This window comes from Lytechinus variegatus, chromosome 4 (assembly GCF_018143015.1).
Source record: "Lytechinus variegatus isolate NC3 chromosome 4, Lvar_3.0, whole genome shotgun sequence".
NCBI classification, from domain to species: domain Eukaryota; kingdom Metazoa; phylum Echinodermata; class Echinoidea; order Temnopleuroida; family Toxopneustidae; genus Lytechinus; species Lytechinus variegatus.
In genome coordinates this window covers 24,826,825-24,833,217 of record NC_054743.1, presented here as the reverse complement: position 1 = coordinate 24,833,217, position 6,393 = coordinate 24,826,825, and positions in this window count along the sequence as shown.

Below are 6,393 nucleotides of genomic sequence, written 5' to 3'. Positions count from 1 at the left end.
TTTGATTTTTTCGGCGAGACCCTCCGTTTTACTTTAAAACACAAATGTCATATTAGGTTTTTTTTGTTGAATTGTGTTCCTTAAGTCTAAGATTAGGTTATATATATTTCATTATGTTTTGCAGTATTTTCGACCTTGTCATGTTATATTTATCATACTTATGTTGTGAAACGGAAATTAATAAAATCAAATCAAATTGCGCATACCTGCATCATGACCAAACACACACAATTAGACACGCACATTTACTTACTATTATTTTTAACAACGAAATCATCTCCCTTTCTGATTGTACTTTTTTAAACTTCGAAATCTTTTTGCCAGCAACTCGGTATACATAGGCCTACACAATGTATACAGTATGTATGCAATAGATAAAAAAAACATATATTTTAAAGCAATGGTATACAGTATATTACATTTTGTTTATATAAGGTTTCAACTGATTTATCATTTATTTTTACATAATAATATTCCCCCGCCCAAGGCCATACGAAGACCATTTTTCCGGGGGGGGGGGGGGAGCATGACGCGTACACATTTTTTTAAGAAACTCAAAAGCGAGTGGGCAAAGCAACCGTGCTTGTCATGGGGCGCTTTGGCATTTTATACAGTGAAATTGTAGGATTTCGTGCACCATTTGGTAGATATTTGTGAAAACTTTTATAGTGAAGCTATAAATTGTCAACCGCCTTTCCCGCTGCGAACGCCCATGCCCCAACCTCAATACACACAACATACACATCCTCAATTAAGTTGGATACTTGTGCTGGGATAGGAGACTATCGATGCTAATGGAATAGCGCCTCTTCTCATATATAGTTACACAAGTAATCCTGCGTCTGTCTTCGGAGATCCTAAACGAATATCTGGGACTACCGCTTCAAATCATCGCAGATATTCATCCGACAGAAGACTTCCGAGAAAAATGGTTCAAGTTGAAGATGGGGAATAGCGACTAATGAAATTAAATGACTCCAATATACCCTCAAGCGATTATGAACATAAATTATTAATATAATTTTGAAGTAGCCCAAATCATAGAAGATTATTATTTTGACAAATTATAAAACAAATCGAAAATCGAAAAAAAACCTTAAGGTTTATAAACAAATAAAATTCACCTGATATTGGATTAATTGTTTTAAGGATAGTCTAAACCGAGTACTTATCCGATCTTGAGCCATGTCATTTTAGAATCTACTTTGATTTTTTAAACAACATTATACTAAAAGTTTGCAGCTGATCGTGTCACAAACTCCGATTCAAAAGTTCAGAATATGCCTTATTTTATAGTCAGCATGGTCGCTTTGCTCCCTCGCTTATATGATTTTTGTGTAATCCACGCATGGTAGACAACCCCGTGAGATGGAAATATATTCATTTCTCTGATGTGAACAGGGTCATGGAACATGACAGTGTGAATGTACCTTTTATTAGAATTAGTCATCTATCTAATCCTAACACCTGCCATGTAGTCATAACACATATGGACTCGAATCAGCGTTGACTTAAGGAAAGTATATTGGTTTTCATTTTCATGTTGCAAATTACATCACTTCACCGACTTCCTGCTCAAGTGACAAGTAATTGGGTTTTAATCGTCATTGTCAGATTAGGTGAGGGGAACAGCAACGCGGAGATAATTTGGCTGTACTCATTGAATTAAAAAAAAATGGCTTTACAATGTTCATTGTGCTTAGAGTCACAAGACCATTAAATATTTATATAATATTGACTGGCCTTATAAGCGGAACATCAAATATATTGCCAGCAAAAGAATCATATTGGCCCGAGTCTTTAGACGAGGGCAATATGGGTCTCTTAAGGGAAATATATCTGATGTTCCCCGAAAGAAGAGCACGTCAAATACCATCCAAATCAGGGGGGGGGGGGGGGGGTCATCAACATTTTGGTCCGACAACTGTCTTGCACAATAGACAAGATAATGATTTGATAAAATTGAAAAAGTGACAAAAATGAGAGACTGCAAATTGTGAATTACACAGTAAATTACACCGTAAAGTATGTATTAAAAGTGGAGCGTAAATGTGTACTGACCTGAAAATATACACCTCAGCAAAGTGTGCGTCAGGAATAGAAACACAGTAAAGTGTGCATCAAAAATATTACACAGTAAGATTTGCATCGGGACAACATACACAGTAAAGTGTGCATCAGAACAATATTCACAGTAAAGTGTGCATCAGGACAATATACACAGTAAAGTTTGCATCGGGACAATATACGCAGTAAAGTATGCACCAGGACAATTACACAGTAAAGTGTGCATCAGGACAATATACACAGTAAAGTGTGCATCAGGACAATATACACAGTAAAGTGTGCATCAGGAAAATATATACACAGTGAAGTGTGCATCAGGACAATATATACACAGTAAAGTGTGCATCACGACAACATGCACAGTAAAGTGCATCAGGGAAATATACACAGTAAAGTGTGCATCAGGAAAATATATACACAGTGAAGTGTGCATCAGGACAATATACACAGTAAAGTGTGCATCATGAAAATATAAACACAGTGAAGTGTGCATCAGGAAAATATATACACAGTGAAGTGTGCATCAGGAACAATATATACACAGTGAAGTGTGCATCAGGACAATATATACACAGTAAAGTGTGCATCACGACAACATGCACAGTAAAGTGCATCAGGGAAATATACACAGTAAAGTGTGCACCCGGACAATATATACACAGTAAAGTGTGCATCAGGACAATATACACAGTAAAGTGTGCATCCGGACAATATATACACAGTAAAGTGTGCATCAGGACAATATACACAGTAAAGTGTGCATCCGGACAATATACACAGTAAAGTGTACATCAGGACAATATACACAGTAAAGTGTGCATCATGAAAATATAAACACAGTAAAGTGTGCATCAGGACAATATATACACAGTAAAGTGTGCATCAGGACAATAATACACAGTAAAGTGTGCATCAGGATCAATATACACAGTAAAGTTTGCATCAGGAAAATATGCATAGTAAAGTGTGCATTAGAAAAATAGACACAGTAAACTTCTCGAATCATTTTCAGGAGGTATAACCTAGATAAAGTTTTCAAACTTCCTTTCGGATAAATCTACAAGAAATATGACTTCGAATTCTATTTGAATAAAAACTTGCTTTCGGGTTTTCTGAAGGACAACACAATATCTGAAATCTGGAAAATACATCGATCTCTCATTTTCAATTTTTGAACAAAACATTTCGTCTACTGGTATGGCTGAAAATGTTTATTATTACTATACCGCAAATATACGCGATGTTTTTGTCTTTTTAATAAAACGCTTAATCCAAAACAAATCAGTAAAACAATTTACATTCCCTTGACCGTAATCTCAAAATCAATAAAACTCAACTGTAGCATTGTTGATTTGATCGAGATTCGCTTTCACTCAGGTATTTATGAAAATATTGGTTTATTGTCGTTGACTGAAATTTTTTTTAAAACTTTTCCTGAGGTGAAGCCGTTTTTGGCCCCCCTTAACTTACTTTGATTGATTGAATTCATTGTCATGCACAAACAATAGTTTCATAAAAATCGTCTTGAGGCTCCCATTGCATAATACAGAACATATGACATAGAGCCAGAGGAGAGCAACATACTAGGTTATTTTATGTCCCCTGCCCCAACCCCCCAATATAACTAACTTAAATGACAAGTCAACCCCAACAAAAAGTTAATTAGAATAAAAAGAGAATAATCCAACAGTTATAACAGGCTTGTATCCAGGGGTGGTATTCTGGAACTCTGTCATAACTTTTGTCATAAATTTTGTCATTTCTCTCCGAGATGTGACACCGCTATGATTGTCACAAATCGGTATTCTGAACATTGTCTTTTCCCTGTCATATCTCTCAAAGTTCCCACCCAACTTTTCGGAAGCAAACCAATCAAAATCATCGTTAGTTCCCAGTGGGAGCCCTTCTAGCCAATAGGAAGGCCCCGTGGCAGGTAGGGCGTATCCCCAAAACAGTTGCTGGCATCGCGCAACTACGCGTATATTGATGCGCTTAATTACAAAGAGAGACAGGGAGCTGTGAAGGATTTTAGAGAAGTAAAAAAGTAAGGAAAACAGAGAAAAAAGGGGGAATAAATATGTAGGGCCTAACTTATTGTAGCATGAAAAAATAATTTTGAAAATTGTCATGGATGATGAGTGAAACTAATACCACAATCTAATCTAAATAATATAATTATTTGCTTCACATTCAGTCGCCAGGGTATCGGGATATTTGGTACTAAAAGATATGACAAAATTTATGACTGCTACCCCCCTGTCATAACTTTTGTCATATCTTTTGCTTGTATAAAAGGATTACGCGCATTTAAAGCCGCGTATTTTTGCTGCGCGCTAAAGAGAAGAGACAAAATTTATGACAATTTTTGTGACAAAAGTTATGACATCCACCAGAATACCGATTTTGTCATATCTCTGAGATAAGATAAAATATGGAGAAAAGACAATGTTCAGAATATCGCCCCAGGATATTTCAAAGAGAAGGGACGACTTCGAGGCGCCAGAGATCTTCCCCTTCCCTAGACATATGTTTTTTTTCGTTTAATAAGTTGATAATCGGGGGGGGGGGGGGGTTAGCGGAGGAAGCTGTTACCTTCACTAGTAAAGACACCCATAAGCCGAGAGAAAAAAGGAACAATTGGTCTCAACAAATGCGGAGATAACTGCTAAAATTCGAACCCACGACATCCTTTGAAGAAATTAGCAATGCCACTCTTGATCCATTTGTAAAAAGTGCAAAGAAAATCGCCGAAAGTTTTCCTGATCGACTGCCAAAGGTGCCGGCATGTGCGGATAGCATGAAGATAGAACCTAGCAGAGTCAAAGAAGGCCTATATTGCTATGTCAGAGATTGTGGAACGGTTTTGAAAGTGTGTGTGTGGGGGGGGATTGGCTCTCAAATCCTCCATACGCCATTGATCGACATGGTATGATGAACTACGCTGCAAGTTCCAACGTAGTGAAGTTTAGTGTTTAATGTCTGTTTAATAGAAAGAAAGGTTTCGTACCCCATGTCCCCGTCGAACTCGTCCTTTATTCCTCTATATAGGCCTACATATATTTAGAGGTCATCCCATAAGAAATACAAGGGTACAGGAAACCGGTGTTGTTATGTCTGCAGTTATATCGACTAAGCAGACCAAGTCGATGAAAAGTAGGGGCACCAGAAAACCCTCAACGATTCTCTACATATTATCCAAGATTCATTTTTGAAGGGGTTTCATACCAGAATCCAAATCCTTTGGTAGCTTGAAACAACCCAAGTTGGGGATACACACACAGGCCCGTATTCTGAATTCGGGTTTAACTTAAACTCAGGTTTAAAGTTGTGGTTTAAGTATGGACAGCCAATTGTTACATAATCACTAACAGTAGATATATCATGTTAGCTCATTTGGCTCTCAAATTATTCATAATTGTGTAGGAAGTATAAATAGATGATTGTCTTCACCATCGATGAATCAAGAAAGAACACAATAAACATAAAAAAACATACAACTAAATAACAATTTTGATACTTTTGGCTTCCCATACTTAAACCACAACTTTAAACGTGAGTTTAAGTTAAACCCGACTTCAGAATACGGGCCACAGACTTTTAATGACATGGACATAATGAATGGGACTCAAATGACGATACAAACTACAACAATGAAAGAACGGTGTCCCGCCCCAACCTCCATACTTCATCCCAATCCAAATGTGATTTATACCATAATGTACAATTTATCTTCTTTTAGATTACATACTTTCTCGAGGAATTCTGTCCAATAATCCACTTTTTGTTTTTTCTCCGACATTTGTACTTTTTATAGGCCTATTATTCATCTGCTTATTATACGCTATAATGGTCAGAAAATATATTTACCCGTCAAGTTTGAATTCTTATCACACTTCCGTGGTATTCATGATGACATTTGCCATAAAAAAAAACTCTTCCGAATAAAAAAAAAGCACAAGCTCGCAGCTTACATAGGCAGCGGGGGGGGGGGAGCATGGCCCTGGGAAGTGGGGGTGCTGGGCTGGGGTTGCTTAACCCCCAAGATTTTCCTTGGGGTGCTGCGTGTGTTATTTTCCTTATAGGCAGCACCCCCTGGAATTCTGGAAGATGTAAAACAAATATTGAAATGTAACGAAAATGATCTTCATGTTGTAGTGAAACCCCTTTTCCCCCCCCTTTTCAAATTTCTCGGACAAAAACGACATATATTTTCTTAGTAAAAACCTTCATTTTTGTGTTTGTTTTTCAGATTTCTCGAGACCAAAATGGACTTCATTTTGTAGTGAACCCCCGCCCCTCTTTTATTTTTATTTTATTTTTTATTCT